This window comes from Colobus angolensis, unplaced genomic scaffold (genome assembly GCF_000951035.1).
Source record: "Colobus angolensis palliatus isolate OR3802 unplaced genomic scaffold, Cang.pa_1.0 Scaffold74, whole genome shotgun sequence".
NCBI lineage: Eukaryota > Metazoa > Chordata > Mammalia > Primates > Cercopithecidae > Colobus > Colobus angolensis.
The window spans coordinates 1933365-1953048 of record NW_012121154.1 but is presented as its reverse complement, the minus strand read 5'-3'; the positions used below and the strand labels follow the sequence as shown (position 1 = coordinate 1953048).

Genomic DNA, 19684 nt, shown 5'->3' with positions numbered 1-19684 from the left:
GAAGGAAGGAAGGAGAGAGACAAAGAAAGAAAGAAAGAAAGAAAGAAAGAAAGAAAGAATTAGTAATAAGCAAAATATTTACTTGCCTAAATATACATATTGTCCCACTTTGTAAATGAATACATACAGCATAAAAGGGCCAATATAGCTATATGTAATTATGGTTTTCAACGTAATTATTTAGAAATAGATGTAATATATTTGTACTTTAACACAATATTTATGTGTGAAAAATACACAGTATTAAAATGAATATAAAATACATAAATATACAAAAAGTTAAATACAAAATATTTTACAACGCTATATTCATATTCTTATCATTTAAAGCATCTATCTATATCAATATTTGCAAACCTATAAAATTAATTAATGTATACAAAGTAAACATCAAATCAAGTGTGTCATAAATCTCAGCATTTTTTTCCTACTTTTAAAAAAATACACTTCTTTTTTTGGAGCGGTTTTAGGTTCATAGCAAAACTGAGAGGGAGACACAGAAATTTCCCATATACCTCTTACCCCACACATTCATAGCTTCTCCCATCATCAACATCCCTCACTTCAGTGTATAATTATTACAATCAATAAACCTAAAATGGCACATATTAATCATTCAAACTTCATAGTTTACTTTAGGGTTTAATTTTGGTGTTGTATATTTTATATATTTCGACAAAGGAATAATGACAAGTATCAACCACTGTAGTATCATACAGAGTACCTTCTCTGCCTTAAAAATTGTCTGTGCTCCACCTGTTCATCCTTCTCCCCCACCCCCTCCCTGGCAATAACTAATTTTTTCTGTCTTCAAAGTTCAACTTGCTACAGGATGTCCCAATATGTTGCCTTTGCAGATTGGCTTGTTTCACTTAGTAATATGCGTTTAAGTTAGCTCCATGTTTTAATGGCTTGATAGCTCATCCTTTATTAGTGCTAACATTTTATTTCCTGGATGTACCACAGTTTATTTAAATTTTTACCTACTGAAGGACATCTTCGTTGTTTCCAAGTTTTGGCAAGTATGAATAAAGCTTCCATAAACACCTGTGTGCAGGTTTTTGTGTGGACATACTGATATGGTTTGGCTGTGTTCCCACCCAAATCTTATCTTGAGTTGTAGCTTCCACGATTCCCACATGTTGTGGGAGGGACCCGGTCAGAGATAATTGAATCATGGGGGTGGTTTCCCCATGCTGTTCTGGAGGCAGTGAATAAGTCTCAGGAGATCTGATGGTTTTATAAGGGGAAACCCCTTTCACTTGGCTCTTACTTTCTCTTGCCTGCCGCTGTTGAAGACAGGCCTGTTGCCCTCCGCCATGATTGCCAGGCCTCTCAGCCGCGTAGAACTGTGAGTCCCTTATACTTCATTTTCTTTATAAATTACCCAGTCTCGAGTATGTCTTTATCAGCAGTGTGAAAATGGACTAATACGCATAGTTTTCACCTTATTTGAGTAAATATTATACTAAGGAGCATGATTGTTGGGTCTTCTGTTTAGATTTGTGAGAAACTGCCAAATTGGCTTCCAAAGTGTCTGTACCGCTTTGCGTTTCCACTAGCAATGAATGAGAATTTCTGTTGCTCCGTCTTCATTAGCATTTGGTGGTATCAGTGTTTTCGATTTTGGCCATTCCAAAAGGTGTGTAGCAGTATCTTATTGTTTCAATTTGTAGTTCGTTGATGATATGTGATATGGAGCATCTTTTCATATGCTTATTTGCCATCTGTATGCCTTCCTTGGTGAGATGTCTGTTAAGGCCTTTTGTCCATTTTAAAAAATTAGGTTGTTTTCTTATCATTGAGTTTTAATAGTTCTTTGTATATTTTGGATTACAATCTTTTATCAGATATATATTTTGCAAATATTATTTCCAATCTGCAGCTTGTCTTTTGCCCATCCTACTTTTGATAGTATTTAGATTGATGCCTGTGTTTGAAGAACTAAACTTTTTCTACTTCATATGTGCAGAAAGAAGATGTAAAGAAAGAAACTGAACCCCAGAAAATGTACTCTGAAAGAGATATGACCCTGAACCAGTAATCCAGTAATATCAAAAATTTAATGCTAGAATGGGCCTTGAAAGTAAATTAATGCAAAAGCATAATTATACAAATGAAGCTCTTTAATCTTTTCGAAGTAAAGTCACATGCCCTAAAGTTACAAAACTATATAGCAGCAACGTTGATAATTGAATTGGATTCTGCAGTCTTAATTTTTTTTTTTTTTTGACACTTCTCTTCAGGTCCCAATTCTTTGTTTTATTTATAATTATAATATGTACAGACTCCTATAAGTTATCCACATCCTTTCACTAGATTTTGCCTCAGGTACTTACAATATCATCTTATTTTTAAATCCTAGAATAATGAATGCTAATAAGGTACTAATATTCATCACTTTATTAAAGCTCATTATGTGCTATCTGACTTTTAATCAATTCATTATTTAAAAGTAGCTTATCATTAATTGATGAGAAAGATAAAAAGAGATAATGTCTAGGATATAGGCACCAAGATAATTCTAAAAAGTATCATGGCAGTTTGAACCTCTGTAAAAATGATATTTGAGTCCCTTAAATACACTGGCTGTATATTCCATCTACCAACAATGGGCTTTATTATTATTTCATATTTTTTAGCTTTTCCTTCCTTCTTTTTTCTACTTTATAATGGTTAAATGTTATTTCCCTTAGTTTCTAAGCTGGATTTTGTGTTAGATTTTACAAAGCAAAAGGCAGTATGCTGAAGAAGACATGATATTTGAAATCTCAAATGAGCATGACTTTACCGAACATAAATGTCTCACTAACATTTGTGGATCATGCTTTGTGTACGTTGGATAGAAGTCTGAAATTGATACTAATTACTTTTCTATTAAGCTAAATATAACTTTAATCATTTTTCAGACTAGAGACGCAATGGTGTAATATTTTATAGCAGTTCCGAATGCAGGGATAATATCCAATAAACACGCCATACTGATTGTAAAGTAGAATTGAGAAGAGAAGAATGGAACCAAGACAAAAGGTAAACAAATGTAATCTAAAGCCTTAATGAGAAAATGCATTTCACACAAACCTTTTTTCAATCAGGCAGTTGCCTTCCATGTAATTTCCCTTATTTAACAAAGACTGAAATCAGCAAAATCAGAAGTATGTAAAAGCATTCCCACGGGTTTATTTTGACCCAACTAGTAGAATAAGTAGTTTATATAATCGAAATCCTTATTGTTTCAAGTGCCTATGAATAATATTCAATTATTTTGAACCATGCATTGCATTGTTAATTACAAAATGAAATATTACTTCTCATAATGAGTAAGAGCATGAACTTTAGGTCCAGGCCATCAGGGCATTATCCTGTCTCCCAACTCACTGGCCGTGTAATCTAGAACGAGTCACTTAACCTCTCTGTGCCTCAGTTTCCTCATCTATAAAGTGAGGACAGAAGCAGAAACGATGTAATAAGCCATGTTGGTGTGAGGAATAAACGAGCTAATACATGATCAGCATTATGAATAGTGTCTGGCACATAGTAAGTGCTATGTATCTATCAGTCATTACAGTGATGATGATGTATTTTTAAAAGTCTATACAAAATGTATAAAAAGGAAATCATAATATTTCCCAACTCATAGTTCTCATGATGATTAAAGGAGGTAATTTATATAAAGTTCTTAGAACCATGCTTGGTAGACAGGAAAAATCAATAAATATTATTTTGAGTATGATTATTAAACTCTGCTTTGGGCCAAATAAGATATATTTTAAAATCATATATCTTATCTTCCATTAAATCAGAATTAGTAAGATGAGAACATCTCTGCATTTTTTATGATAATGGAATAATATCAAAATGCTATTAAAGCCACATATATTTAGAAGTATTTAGTGTGTATTAAATGTTGAGTATGGTGTTAAGATTGTGGGATTAGTGAGCCTTGTTTGCAAGGGGCTCACAGATCAGTGTGGAAACAGTTATGTATATAAAACACAACATATGTGAAATAAATTCTAATAGAAGTATATATAAAATGTTAAACCTTTCAGATAATTACTTATACATCACCTTCTAAAAGGAGGTGACATTTGAGCACAGCCTTGAAAGACAGATAGAATTTTGAGAGGAAACACATAAAGAAAAATTTTTTCCAGGCAGAATGAACACTAGGTTGTACAGGGGCACATGTTACTCCAGGTTGCACATACATACTGCACTTCTAATATGTCTCCTACTCTGGAGTGTGACCTCTCTCAGGGCAAAGACCATGGTGTAATTATCTTAGAATTCCCAGCACCTAGCTCACTCTGAGACAAATTCAGTACTTAATAATTATTTGTAGAACCGAGGAAATGTGCTTTGCTGAAATATAGGGACTATGTGGGATGGAAAGAATTGAGAGTAGACATAAAGGCAGCATCTAGATGATTACAGCCTATGATGGCAGGTTGAAGATTTTGGTTATTATGTAGGTGATTGGAAGCTACTAAAATGTTTTGTTCAGAAAACTGGTAACAACTATAGCTGAATGTTGCAAAGATAAGTCTGGCTAAATTATTCAGGATGGGTGAGAACGGGGAAAGGTGGGGTCAGGAAGACTATACAGAGGTTCTGAAACATGGGGAGTCCCTGAATTATGGCAATGAGAGGAAGAAGGTGTTTAAGAGCTGTTTATGTCATTTTCTGTCTTTACTTATACAGTGAGCAAAATAAATATAAAGGTGATATAGCCACTTGCTTTATTTTCTTTAATCAAAACCAATTCTATGGGGTTTAGTTTCAAACCAACTTGACAAGAAAAAACAGCTGAAAAAATAGTGACTAACCTGGGGTATTATCATTTCCAAATGATTTAATATTGTCCTGTGACAATGCTAGCAGCAAAACGATTAAACATCCTTCAACAATTTGTTGTAGCCAAATTAAATAATTAGATTTAGGCATTACATATGAGAATTTCTCAGGCTGACGCACACATTGTGAAAAGACTTTGGGACAGGGATTGGAACAGGTTCCCTCTTTTCCAACCAGCTTATCTTTCTTGCATTTCCGCCAAACCAAACAAAGACATTTTTGTTTCCACAGGATTATTAACCAAAACTGAAAAAAATCGGTAATTTTAGAGTCTGTATCTTAACACATAAAGCGAAGACACTCAGTGGATTTCATAAATCAGAAATGGATGCTGGCTCTGCTGGGTTTAAACTCATCAACGTTGAAGACTAATAATTTGGCAATATACTTTGGAGCTTTTTTTAAAAAATTCTAAACTGGAAATTTTTGGGCATGTGATTTTTGAGATTGTCCATAGTTTTAAAGCTTTTTGGACAGGAACTTTGTTTTTTTTTATTTTTCCCCTTGGGTAAAAGGGTGAGTGTGTTGCTTCACACGTGCCATTGAGAGAAGGCCAGCTCTGTGCTTGATTAAACAGCCTCACCCTTCCTCGGGATGTCAGCAGCACTTACCTCCTAAATGACTCCTTTGTTCTATCTCCCTAAACCTTTGACCTAATCCACCATAATTCTTTTTCACTGTTCCTTTTAGCAGTGCATTCTCCTATTACCTTGTTCCCAGTTTGTAATCTTAATCTCACAGATGTTCAAATTCCCACTTTTGCTCTAGCAACACACTTTTGGAAAAGTCTACAATCTCATCATTTCTAAAATTAATGAAGCAAGGACATGATTTTTTATTTATCTACTTGGTTAAATATGGAAATCATTGCATATTATGGATTTTGATGGGTGGGTGACACAGAGAAGATGTTCTTGACCCATTATCAGTAAACCATCATGGGACAATGAAATGGGTCTGAGGATTGAATTTCATGTAAACAACATGACATTTTCACATGTGTATGTATGTGTGTATTTTTTGAAGAGTTTCTGCATGTGTCTTTATTAACACCTCTTGATATCTTACCAGAAGTCACAGGGAAAATTATATGTTTTCCACATGTAGTTAATAATATCTAAAATAATTTCTCATTGCTAGCACAAGAAAGTGAGTCACTACCCTCCTAAAATGGGACTTTTGCAGGCAATAACTGACTTGTCTAAGAACACCAGGTATCTGCACATGCTGGAAAGACACTGATTACATGTTTGACACACTCCTGTCCTCATGGAACTCACAGCCTAGTGGAGAGAAAATGCTCATCTACAACAAAAATGAAAATATACTTGTGACAAAGGACAACCAGGCCGGGCGCGGTGGCTCAAGCCTGTAATCCCAGCACTTTGGGAGGCCGAGGCGGGCGGATCACGAGGTCAGGAGATCGAGACCATCCTGGTTAACACGGTGAAACCCCGTCTCTACTAAAAATACAAAAAACTAGCCGGGCGAGGTGGCGGGCGCCTGTAGTCCCAGCTACTGGGAGGCTGAGGCGGGAGAATGGCGTGAACCCGGGAGGCGGAGCTTGCAGTGAGCCGAGATCGCGCCACTGCACTCCAGCCTGGGCGACACAGAGAGACTCCGTCTCAAAAAAAAAAAAAAAAAAAAAGGACAACCATATAATGTAGTAGACCAGTAAGTACCTCTATTGGTAAAATGGAAATATCTTTTTATATATATTTCCTTTAGCAAGCCTAATAAAATGAATCTCCTAATTGACAGCCAGATGCTCCCCTATTTAAGGGAAGGCTAAGGATTAGGTAATCTCTGCTTTTATTTGAAATACTTTTGTTCTAAAAATAATTCTTTGTGTCTCCCTTTTAGTGTCCTTTAATACAATTGTTCATTCAGCCTGAGGAAACATTTGACCCAATGGTCTATATTCTTCCTCTTCACCCCAGAAAGGAAGGGAGTGGTGAGTCATATTGAATCTAATAAATTTAGGATTAAGCAACACAGACTTCCTCAGTATTTGAGTGTTAAATGAACAAGATCCTATAACCTTGAAATCCTGCATTTATTGCCAGAGATCCCGAACTGGGTGGAGTTGTCAGTTTCTCTCAGAAGAAGACTACATAGATAAAGAAAAAAAAAAAAAGAAAGAAAAAAATGCTTCCCACATCCTTTAAAGAACATTTTATGAAAGACAGAAATTCATGGGGCTAAAAAGAAAATCAGCTTTGGAGAAGCTTAAATTCCAATGTATTCCAATCTAAAGAGTAAAATTCCTCAGCAGAGAAATGTTACAACTAAAAATAGATCCAGATCAAAATACAATCACCTTTCCCTGCCATCTCAGGATATTCAGCACATATTCTTGCCCTACCCACTTTTCTTTTTCCTTCAGGAAATAGCAGTTTTATCAATAGGGCTATTAGGTTTCTTTAGTGTAGTCAGATCTCCAGTGTGTTCTCTACAAAGCTGTCTAAGTAAAAACGTTTCTCTTTAAGCCTTTCAGCATCCTTTCTACTTCTGCCTTCCCCCTAAATTCAGCATTTCTCCTCTGATCTCTAAAGTTCCAGACTTTTTATGCTAAGTTACTATCAGAGCATCATTTCTATGAAGTGTCTTCAAAGCTTCTTCCCATAACTTCCAGAAATACTATAGCTTTTTGTCCAAGGCAAGACACTGATTCTCCCTTAGATTTAACATTGGGAAAATTAGCTCATCTTAACTTGGCATCAGCTGACTTCCAATATGTTTTCTGAGGCTTGAGATCATGTGAAAACATTCTGGTTATCAAGATACCTCATAATTCACCTCTACCAACACAAAAATACCAATGATTCTCTACTGTGTACATTTAGTCTTTAAAGCTAATCGTTCAAAGCATATGAAGAAAAAATATTAGTCAAACCTAAAAACGCTACGAAAGACTGCTTCAAAATTGCAGGTGTAGATTATGTTATTATTATGCTCTCTTAGATATCATCATGCTATTCATGCTAACCATTATCTCATTGCAAATGCAACTCCAAATCAGAAAGAACACAAACAAATCAAATTCTCTTGCTTTCCTGTGATGGAATGTTATAGATCATTCTGTTCATTAGGTCTTAGAACATTATCTGTATCAATAATAAAACAGATGATATCACATAGGGAAACATAAATTAGAAATAAATTAAACTTATTATGTCATGGGACCTGTGTTCTTGCCAAGACAGGTTGTGGAGTAGGAGTGTGGCAATTATACACGGTCATATTTCTGTCACATCCATACTTTTAAATTACATTTTCTTCTTATTTGGCCAGCTTTCAATAGTAGATGCTTTATATAATCCATCACTGTGACATTTATGATTTATAGTTATGGAGTAAATTCATACTTTGAATAAGAAGGAGTCCTTTTACATTTTCAAAAGCTTTGCTGTGATCTTTTTTTCTACTGACCTGTAAAAAAGTTAGTGTTACAAATATCTGGTACATTTCAAGAAAAGCAATGTCACGATAGAATAAACTTCCTGAAAGAAAGTTGAGAGTATCATTCTGAGCACGATTGATACTATTGATACTACTTTGACAATTGTTTCATAGCTTCCTTCAAGTTTTTCAGAATTTCTCCTTCTTCAAGTTTCAAAGAATGTTTAAAATGAAACACCATGTCACACATATTTGGTACTTGTTTCAATCAAGTGTATACATTTAATGTAAAAAACCTCAGAAGGTCTTAACTGAATACAGCATCTATTATTGACTCTAAATAATAGACAAATATGACAAGAGCAAATAATTCCTCCAGGTAAGATCCCTATAAATTTAGGAATAAAGCAAAAAGTTATGTGTTAATATAAAACAGATAACACTATTTTATAACAATATTGTTCTATAAAATTAATTCGATTAATTAAAGTCAAGTATATGTATATCAAAAATAATGTTAAATGATATATGTGAAACTTCTCAATTGCGAGAGTCATAGTTGGGATGTCTCATGCCATCTGTAGTAGCTTGTTCTCAAGCTGCTATGAAGAAATACCCCAGACTGGGTAATTTATAAAGAAAAACTGGTTTAATTGACTCACAGTTCTGCATGGCTGGGGAGGCCTCAGGAAACTTACAATCATGGTGGAACCCACCTCTTCACAGGGCAGCAGGATGAAAAATGAGTCCAAGCAGAGGAAATGCCAGATGTTTATAAAACCATCAGACCTCTTGACAACTCACTCACTATCAGGAGAATAGCATGGGGGAAATCGCCCTCATGATTCAATTACCTCCCACCAGATCCCTCACAGGACATGTGGGGATTATGGGAACTACAATTCAAGGTGAGGTTTGGGTGGCAACACAGTCAAACCATATCACCATTTGTATTTCCAAGCCTTTGAATGTGCCTTCTGTTTTTCTTGGAAGCTGTTCAAATCACATCCTCTCTCTTGCTATTATGAAATTTAAAATAATTTGCCAGAATATATATATATATATACACATATATATAATTGATCATTGATCATACTGGCCACTCAGTGTGACATTTTATCTAAAATTCAATTTTCATAGATTCAAGAAAATTTCAGTTTGGCTTTTCATCTACAACAAATAAATGTCAATCATCTGTGAGACTTTTCTCGAGTTTTTCTCCAGATGAAAGTTCTTAATCACTTGCCCAAGGAGCATCACCCTGGTAAAGGAGTGCAGAGAATTTGCATCAGAACTTGCACATATACTTCAAGAGGAAAATTTAAAAATGTCATAATGGAATATTGTTCTCAATTTCAGGTACTATTCAGCGGGTATAAGCAATGAAAAAATGCTTTCCATTTATGCATTATCTTCCTTAGTTTCTCTCCCACAAATTGTTAGTTCTCTGCTGATGACTTTAAAATACACAGCCACAACCCCATCATCTCTCCCAAGTGTTCCAGTTTAGAATTTGCCATCGCTTGCGAGGTGTTGTCAGTTTTTCCTCCAATCATCTGATCTCATTGATTTTAATGACTTCAATGAAATTATCTAATCATGAGGCTCAACATTTCTGAATCACTTTTAGTTTTTCTTCCTTACTCTTCTTTCCCCCATTTATATAATCCATCACTCTAAATCTATTTTACCCCCACCTCACACAACATCCAGCTAAATTTAAAGCCTTATAGAGTCTATCAAGCAAATTTTCTGTTCTCCCTTCTTGAATATTTATTCTTATTGCCTATCATATTACTACTTCTCCAAATTACTGTAAAAGGTTCATAAATTATCTTTTGCTACACCCACTCTCCCAACAGCATCTCCCACATGATGCTGCCTATTTCATTTTCCCCACAATCACAATTAAGTTAGGTCAATTTCATGATTAAAATACTCCAATACTAACATATGCTTCATTGAATAAATTTTAAACTTTCTCCAGTGCTCAAAGTTCAATTTCATATCCAAATTCTTCTAAATTCTTTTAAACTTTTGGTTTTATTTATACTATGGCACTGGTCTTTTGGCAGTTATTTTTTGTAGTTATTTTGTCCCTTAAAAACACTAGAAGCCCTAGAAGATAAGAATAATGTCAAAATCATTTCTGTATTTCAACACCACCTCTTATACATAAGTCTAATAAAGTTTTAACTCACAATATTTTAAACTAGTGATTTTTGTTTGCCTTGGTTTATCTACCTTCGATATAAATCAGGATTTATTACCATCTTATTAATAATTTAGAGAAGTGAAGTGCTATTTAGAGACCCAATTGTGATAATGTTTTGCAGTCATAAGGGGTTCCTTTTGTAATCTCCATATTTCACATGTATCGGGGAGATCCCTAAGCATTACTTTTCAGGATGTAACATGCATTCAAAGATTCTTGTTAAAATACAGTTATTTTTGTTTAGAAGTCACAGAGTATATCTGAGATTCTGCATTTCAAACAAGCTTTCAGATTTTGCTGACACTACTGCAGTTTGAACCACACCTGGAGTAGAAAGGTTTAAAATAAATACAGTGTGCCCCTGTTATTCTCAGCTTGCCTGCATTAAAGAGCTGAATTATTTCATTCTTCCTCACACTAGAATTTCTCTCAAACCTTTACCTCATGGTGTTTGTTAATTTATGCAAGGTGGCCAAAGTTTTTTTTTTTTTTTCTTTTACAATTCTAAATTGGTCACATTTGTACATCCTTAGCTAGCTTATTCCTTAATTTCTAGAAGTGATCAATGAAACGTTTAGTTTAAACCAATGATATATAAGATTTTTCCCTTCAGCTTTTTTTCAAATAAAGAAGTGAAGTACATTAAGTTAACACACATTTACTTGGGGGAAAAAAAGGTGTCAGGATGAGTATCCATTGTAGACTTTCATTTCAAATATCTTTGCTGTTATCTATGGTAGCAAAAATTCTACCCAAGATGCTAAACTACAATTATATTCTTAAACACCTTAAATTTTCTTTATATATTCAATTAATTATAAACATGTATGGCCTGTCTTTGAAATCTGTCACAACCTCCATTTTGTGGTTTGTAACATCTGAGGAACTTTCCCATTTATTATTTAATTTGATCCCCAAGAAGAACTTAATTTCCAGATGAGAAAACCTAGACTCAGAAAGACAATTTACGATTCTAATGGTGCATAGACAGTTCATGTCACAGAAAGAGCTCAAACCTATCTTTATCTTCTGATTCTAAGCCCCATCACCCATTACAGCTATATTTTATATTTTAATGTTTAGCATTACTTAGATAAACAAGATTCTTTTTCAAAAGGTCTCTACTTATATTTCCACTGAATATTCCAACAGACAGGTTCACTTCTATTGCTTCTTCCACTTCACCACTCCATCGGGATTACTGAAGTATTTATCTTAATTTCCAAACTGTGCCTGGCTCACTGTGGCTTTAGTCAAATAAACCGCTTTATGACTATCTTTGTAAGTAAGAAGGACTTTCGTTCTAATTTATGCCTCTTTTGAATTCGTAGGATTAAAGCAGTATGTTTAAAGGATTCTTACAAAAATGCAAACTGTATATTACTAGTTCTTAAGAAATCAGAGAATTGTTTGTCAAATCTTCTGTTTAAAAAAAGATCTAATGACATTATTTTTAAAACTGCCATTGAATTTATATTTATACACATGTATGAAAAAATCTCACTGTGAAAATTCCTTTAGTAAGACTCAAGAAATTAGAGCCAAATTTAGGGAAGTTGAATTATGAAATGAGCAGTTGCACATAAAAACTTTTGCTCCTCAATAGTTTATAGAATAATAAACCAGTGGCTTACAAGATCTATTCAAAAAGAGTTTTCCACCAAAAGATAGTTGACTGGATTTTATCGCAATAAAAATTGTCTTTAGACAAACTATGCCCTTTTTAAAGTTATTTCCACATTTATGCAAAAACAAAGACATCACCCAAGTGCCTCAAGGCTGAGCTCTCTTTTACCCTGCTAGGAGTACACAGATGATCACTGTAGCCCTTAGTGATTTTTATCTATCTTCTTAATTCCAGGAAGGCTTCTTGTACGTTTGCATGGCAATACTGCATCATATATTACCTTACATTATTGTGTCACTCTACCACTCTGTAAAGCTCCATAGACCAGTAATGTTTAGAAAAATGTTCCATATACAATGTTAAATGGATTTCAATTATTATCGTATAAAGGGATTGTATACAGGTAAGTTGTATTAATAATACAAACACTATTTTACTAAAAAACAGTGGACTGCGATCTGAACATCAGTTTTTTAAAAATTATCTACCTATGTGACCCTAGTGTTATTATTTAATCTGTCTGTATTTTTGTTTCCAAATCTTTACATATTAATCTCCTAAACATATATAGTGCCTACAGCCTGTATCATTATATCATACTTAAGCATTCCTCCTTGAAAATTTGTTTATGTTTAACCTAGCTTCCTTTCTAGACAATAGTTGCAACTGATAATGAACTTTATTATGCAAAATAGGCCACTTTTATTAATACATGTTCTAAATGTACCCTGTTTTAGGGAAAATAATCTCATCAATACTTTCTTCAGTAAGGTGTAGATGATCCAGCAATGTATCCTGTATCATCAATTATTATTCTTCTAGATTACTTCAATTAAAATACAAATATGTTATATCTTGCATTAAAATAAGTCTCTTGATCTCTTTGCTCCTCCAGCTAATGCCTATGTGACAATTATCAAAAATTTCCTTAAGAGAATTATCTATAGTCAGTGTCTCCAGTCCCATGCTCTCAAGAATCCATCCTAATCGGGCTTTGGCTGGCACACTCAGACACTGCTTTTATCAAAGTCAACAGTGAGCTCTGTTAAATTTAATGTTACTTTTTAGTTGTCATCTCTCTAGACGTATTAGGTGACTTTGACACCACTGATTATCTCTTTCCTTTTACTTTTTTCATTTAATGCCTTCTGTATTATAACTCCTAATTTTTCTCCTATATACCTGGGCATTCCTCTTCAGTTCACTTTGCAGTTAATTCTTCCTTTATCCCATCTCCTGACTTGATAGTACACCAGAAGCCAATCTTTTGAATTCTGCTTTATCCCTTAATTATTTCACAGCCTTGTAGATTTAAAAATTTCTATATGTTAATGGTCAAATTCGTATCTCCAATTGACATCTTCGTGAACTGCAGGGTTATAAATGTACTCAAATGCCTTCTTGGCATCTCACTTAGGTGTCTAATAGCCTTCTCAAACAAAATATGTCCGCTTGATCTTCTCCACAAAACTACATCTTCCACAGTATTTCCCACTTTAATTAATGGTACCTCCACCTGTAGACCACATCAAAACAAAACAAAACCACAAAAGCCATGGAGTCATCTTTGACTTCTCTCTCACTTTATATTCAGCTCATCAGCAAATCTTGTTGGCTCTATATATGTGTATCCACTCCTATCACTTTGTGCCACAGGCCATTAATTCTCACATGAATTATTACAATAGCCTCAAATTTGGCTCCCTATTTCTTGATCTCTTTCTTTCTGTGTATTCTCAACATGCAAATTACAATGATTCTATTATTCTGAGAGTCAGATCATGTCAGACTGTGCTCAGAATTCTTCAGTGGATTCCCGTAATACTCAGACTAAATGCCAGCAGTAGAAGATCTGATCCCTCCTCCCTCCTGTTAACTCTCTATTTAGTCAATTTTCTTCTTTCTTCCATCCCACTATTTGTTTAGCCATACCATCTTCTTTAGGATCCTTACACATGCCAGACACACTTTCACTCCAGGGCCTTTGCACTTGATGTTCTTTCTGCAAAAATATTCCTGATATCTGCATGATTAGCTTAAGCATCTGTGAAAATATTCTCTCAGGAAGTGCTTTCCTGACCACAGTATTTGATGACTGCACTCCCACCGCTACTGAGCTCCCTGTCTTGATTCATTTTTCTCCACAGTGCTGGTCACTTTCTATCTTGGTAAATAATTCACTGCTATATCATACTGAATCCAGATAAAATACATATTATTAGATGTATCAATACAAATCAAACAAATTAGATTAGTTAAATGACATCTCTACTTGACACACATGCTAAATTTCACAGCTAAATAATTTGTAAATTACAGAAAAATCTATAGCCTTACTTATTCATTTTTTAGAAAATTCTGATAAAACAAAGAACAATTCTAGAAGATCCAGTAATCCCTAGTTATAAGATAAGCAGATAAAAATTCAAAAGGGAATTTTGAAGTTTTTCTTGTCAATGAATATACATCTAATAAATGTTGGAGGTGCACAACATAATTAATTACTACTATCAGAATTTATTGAAAATAGCTTGATGCTAAAGAAATAATGGTAAAACCTTGTTATTTTTTATATCTTAATATTTATCCTCTTGAAAATGTAATGTTTTCCTCAAGGGCATGGTGAGTTGACAATAACATGGACGTTGAAGTAGATAAATGTAAGCACACAGCTTGGTTGGGCTATTTAATAGCTTTTTGCTTCCGGGCAAGAGACTCAGGTTCTAAGCCTCAGGTATCTTATCTATAAAGTAGTTATGAAAACAATGGGTATAAAAACAGTGTTGTGAGACTTACACGTGGTAAAATCTGAATAGGGTACCTGGGCCCAGTCATTCTCTGGCTTTATACTCTTGATAGCACTTAGTACTATCTGAAATGATATTCACCTGTTTGTTGCTTGTTTACTATTTGTCTCCCTAAGTGAAAAATAAGCTCCAATGAGACAGTGACTTTTATCTAAAACAATGCCTAGTAAATAGTGATTCCATATTACGTATTTGTAGAATGGATGAATATATGGTAAATATTAAATGAGTTACTTTTCTTGCTGAAGACTTAAACCTATCTCATCTTCTGGAGTTTTCCAAACAAATAACGTTACAGACACCAGTGATTCCTTAGTATAAATATCTCCAACACATTCAAAGTCCATAGTGATGATGGTGAGATAGAAAATACTTATATTATTGTGCAATTTGAGAAGATCGTCTCTCAAATATTATTTTTACAATTGAGGCATAAACTATAGAAGTCACTATGAGAAGCCCAATTTGTAAGACAATATTTATAGTAATAATCATATAATACAAAACCTGGAAATATAGAACATTCTGACCTCCGTGATTCCTTACTTGTTATTCAAGAAAAAAGTTTAGTAGTCATAAATATGCAAGAATTCACAACATGGACAAAAGGGAAATTTCTTTGCACAACAATGGAAGCAAACTACCAAGCCCCTGTGGATTCAGAGGTTCTCAGTTAAGCCTTTATTAAAGAGCATTCTTTGGATAAAATGGTTGCTACAACTCCCTTGTTGTTTAAGAAATACTTTAAGAAATCCCTCAATAGGTCGGGCGTGTTGCTTCACACCTGCAGTCCCAGTACTTTGGGAGGCCAAGGTGGGCAGATCACGAGGTCAAGAGAATGAGACCTGGCCAACATGGTAAAACCTCATCTTTACTAAAATGAGACCTGGCCAACATGGTAAAACCTCATCTTTACTAAAAATACAAAAATTAACTGGGCTTGGTGGCATGTGCCTGTAGTCCCAGCTACTCAGGAGGCTGAGGCAGGAGAATCGCTTGAACCCGGGAGGCAGAGGCTGCAGCGAGCCAAGATCGGGCCACTGCACTCCAGCTTGGCGAAAGAGTGAGATTCCATCTCAAAAAAAAAAAAAAAAAAGAAAGAAAGAAAAGAAATCCCTTAATATTACCTTGAACCTCGTCCAAGTAGCTAACTCTACTACTATAGATACTGCCTGCATCTTTGGTTTACACTGAGAAGATATGAATTATGGAAAGCAAAGAAAACAAAGCTAATTTTATGTCTATAAACATTAATTATTTTTAAAACTAAAATTAGTATATTTTTTTATTTTGGCTGATTATTTTTAACCTCACATTCTACCAGTGTATTAGTGCCCAAGAATAACCTTTCAGACTCTCAATACTGTCTAAGCAAAGGATAGTCCCAGCTGATCTCAAGTCAATAAGTTGTCATGAGAGAAAAAATGAAAATGTCAAGGAAATGTTGTGTTTCTTACCTCAGAAGCAGGAATGTGGTATGTAAGCAGTTTGCCCCAGCAGAACACAAAATTAATGGTAATTTTTGTGTCACAGCTTTTTAAAATCCAGGAAAAGACAGCTTTTAAAAGGTGGTATGTCAGGATTTGAGCTACTTTTCCTTCTAAAGTGCTTGATTTTATAGAGGTGGATAGGAAAACTTGAAATTTTTGGAAGTGAATGGGAAATATACACTTCACAGTGCTGAACAATTGTGATATTCAAAATGAATACTCTGCATTCATTAAAATGGTTCAGCATTCTTTAAAATGGTGTGCTGTGAGCAGCAAAGGATTATCAGTAGTTCTCTTAACAAAGGTGACTACTCTATTATTAGCATACAATTGAGAAATGACTCACTAACAGTAGCCCTGGGGAGCTGGTAGGGAAGTATGGGTGTGTGCTGAGGGTGTGTTGGAAGATATCTAGGATTTCTATCCTGCATTCAGTCTCTGCTTCTGATTACCAGCCTTTGACATGTAGACAACCTAAAACATCTGAAAAAATTATAAAGTTGAAACAAATACTGAATATAAGAAACATCAAAAGAGTAGAGCTTTTTGCATTTACTCCAAGAAAAACATATCAGTTATCCTTATATATAAGAATAAGGTGCTGAGAGGAATGAAAATTTAGAGAAAGATAAATAAAACAAGATTTTTAATCCTTATAGAGTTGGCTCTAAGGCCAAAAACATACATTAATACAAGCTGTTATTTTCAGATGACAATTTGATGTAATATTAAGACTCACTTTTCTATGAAATTTTGATTACAAAGACAGTTTATCACAATCAACTTTTAAAAAATAAGTTTAGCAAATTGGCATAAAATCCCACAAAAATCAAATAATCTTTTTGGCTACCCAGTGATCTTAAAGAGTACATGTAATCTTCTTCAACTTCATTTAATGTTGGCAATTGAAAATCACATAATCAGTTTTAGTCAAATATCAGCATGATGCTTCTGTCAATTTATTCACTATGACAGGTAAATGCCTCAGGAAGGAAATACTTATGTCTACAGTGAGAGAGACTTGGCTAGAATCCTAGCTCTAAGTAGCCTGGGGTTGACCCAGGAGTTGAGCCATGAATTAAATTTGTGACCCTGGCAAACTGCTCAATCTCTCAGTACCTCGGTATCTTCATACATAGGAAAGGGAGATAATACGCATCTCACAGCGAGGTAATGAGATAATTCACACACAGTCCTTATGCCAATGTTTTGCTCATTATGACTCTTTAGTGAATATTATCAATTATTAAAATATATTTGCAAGCGTGATGTTTGCATTACTCATGTTTGTCAATGCGGTGCTTTTGCGATATTCACTGTATTAAAGAAACCAGAGTTTCCCTTTTTATGTCTTCAATTCCTTTAGTTCAAACTTTCCATATCCTTTCTGTATTCCTTGGATTTTAATATTTGTTTTCTATTCTTTTTTAAGGCAATATTATATATAGGCAAATGGACAGACTTTACATGTGCAATTTAATGAGTTGTGACAAATCTGTACACTTAGGCATTCAACATCCCTATCAAGACAGAAAACACATTTATATTCCCAGAAAATTTCCTCTCATGCCCCTCTCAGTCAATCCTCTCTGTTCCCCAACAACAAGGGCAACTGTTATCATATTTTTAAACCATTGATTAGTTTTGCCTGTTCTAGAACTTCAAATGAATGGTAAGTGCATGTATAATAGTATAAGAAACTGCCAAAACAATTTCCAACTTAACTCTTACATTAGCAATGTTTGCAAGCTCAAATTGTTCCACAGATTCACAAATATTTGATATAATCAGTGTTTCATGTTTTTAGCTATTCCAACAGATATATAAGAGTATTTCATTGTAATATTAATTTGTATTTACCCAATGACTCATGAGGGCCAGCATTTTTAAGTGTTTATTGGCTATGTATATGTTTGTGAAGTGTCTGAATAAGTACTTTACCCTATATAAACTTGGTTTTTATTATCAATTTGTTTCAGATATATATATAAGAATTTATATATGTATATATGTGTATATATACATATATATATGTATCAACAATACCTCCCATGCCACAGCTCCTTACATATGTGACTTTGACACTACTATGATTGAGAAGTACAGACTTTGTGCTCTCCGTTTAAAATTGAGTGAAGCTTTCTCATGTTTCAACCAATAGAATACTCTGGAACCAATGCCATGTAACTTCTGAAGCTAGGTATAAAAAGGCAATGAAACTTCCACTTTGTTTAATGTATGCACTTGAGGCCCTGAGCAAGCCCAAACTACCCAAGTGAAAAGACTCCCTCGGAAGAACCTGAGGATACATCAAGGAAGAGATGCCAGCCAGACCCTTACTGTTATAACTCTAGCCGTTGTCTGATTACAATTCCATTAAAGAGTACAAACCAGAACCACCCAGCTAAGCCTTTCCAAATTCTTGACCCAGAGAAACTGAGGGATATAGTAATTGTTGTTTTATTAAGGGAATGAGTTTTATGATGGCTTGTTATACAGCAATAGTTATCCAAATTACATTTTGGTTTTAGAAATGGGCACTGCCATAATAAAACATAAAACCTGTGGCTTTAAAGATTATCTTTTGGCCAGGTAAGGTGGTTCACTCCTATGACCCCAGCATTTTGGGAGGCTGAAGCAGGTGGATTGCTTGAGCCCAGGAGACAAGCCTGGGCAACATAGTGAAACTCTGTCTCTACAAAAAATACAAAAATTGGCCATGCATGATGGCTCATGCTTGTAGTCCAGAGGCTGAGGTGGGAGGATTACTTGAGCTTAGGAGGTCAAGGCTGCAGTGAGCCAAGATCTTGCCACTGTACTCCAGCATGGGAGACAGAGCAAGAGTATCTATCTGTCTATCTCTCTCTGTATATAGGGGACAGAGCAAGAGTATCTATCTCTCTCTCTCTATATATAGTATCTTTATAGAGAGATAGATACTATATATAGAGATACATGTAGATACTATATATAGAGATAGATATAAATATAGATATGAAGATATATATATTTATAGATAGATACAGATGTAAAGATATATATATATGTATTTATTTATTTAAACAATAGAGCATCAAAGAATTTAAAGATATCCCATTATAGTCACACAAAGAACAAAAGGAATACAAAAGAACTTTCTAGATATGGCTTTGGTTTAATGGAATATGTTATAAATTGACATGTAAAAAACTCAAGGGTTCTTTATATTGGATGATCCCTATTTCTCTATCTTCTGGTTTACTGAATGTTGTTCTTCTATCTCCAATCTTTAATTCATGCAGTAAGT

The 19684-nt window shown here is 34.4% G+C and overlaps 1 protein-coding gene across 1 annotated transcript in view; it reads right to left on the bottom strand.

Moving 5' to 3' along the window:
- The window catches only part of SEMA3D (sema domain, immunoglobulin domain (Ig), short basic domain, secreted, (semaphorin) 3D), a 201857-nt gene that overhangs the window by 115195 nt on the left and 66978 nt on the right, over positions 1 to 19684 (bottom strand). The gene's annotated exons all lie outside the window — the stretch shown is intronic.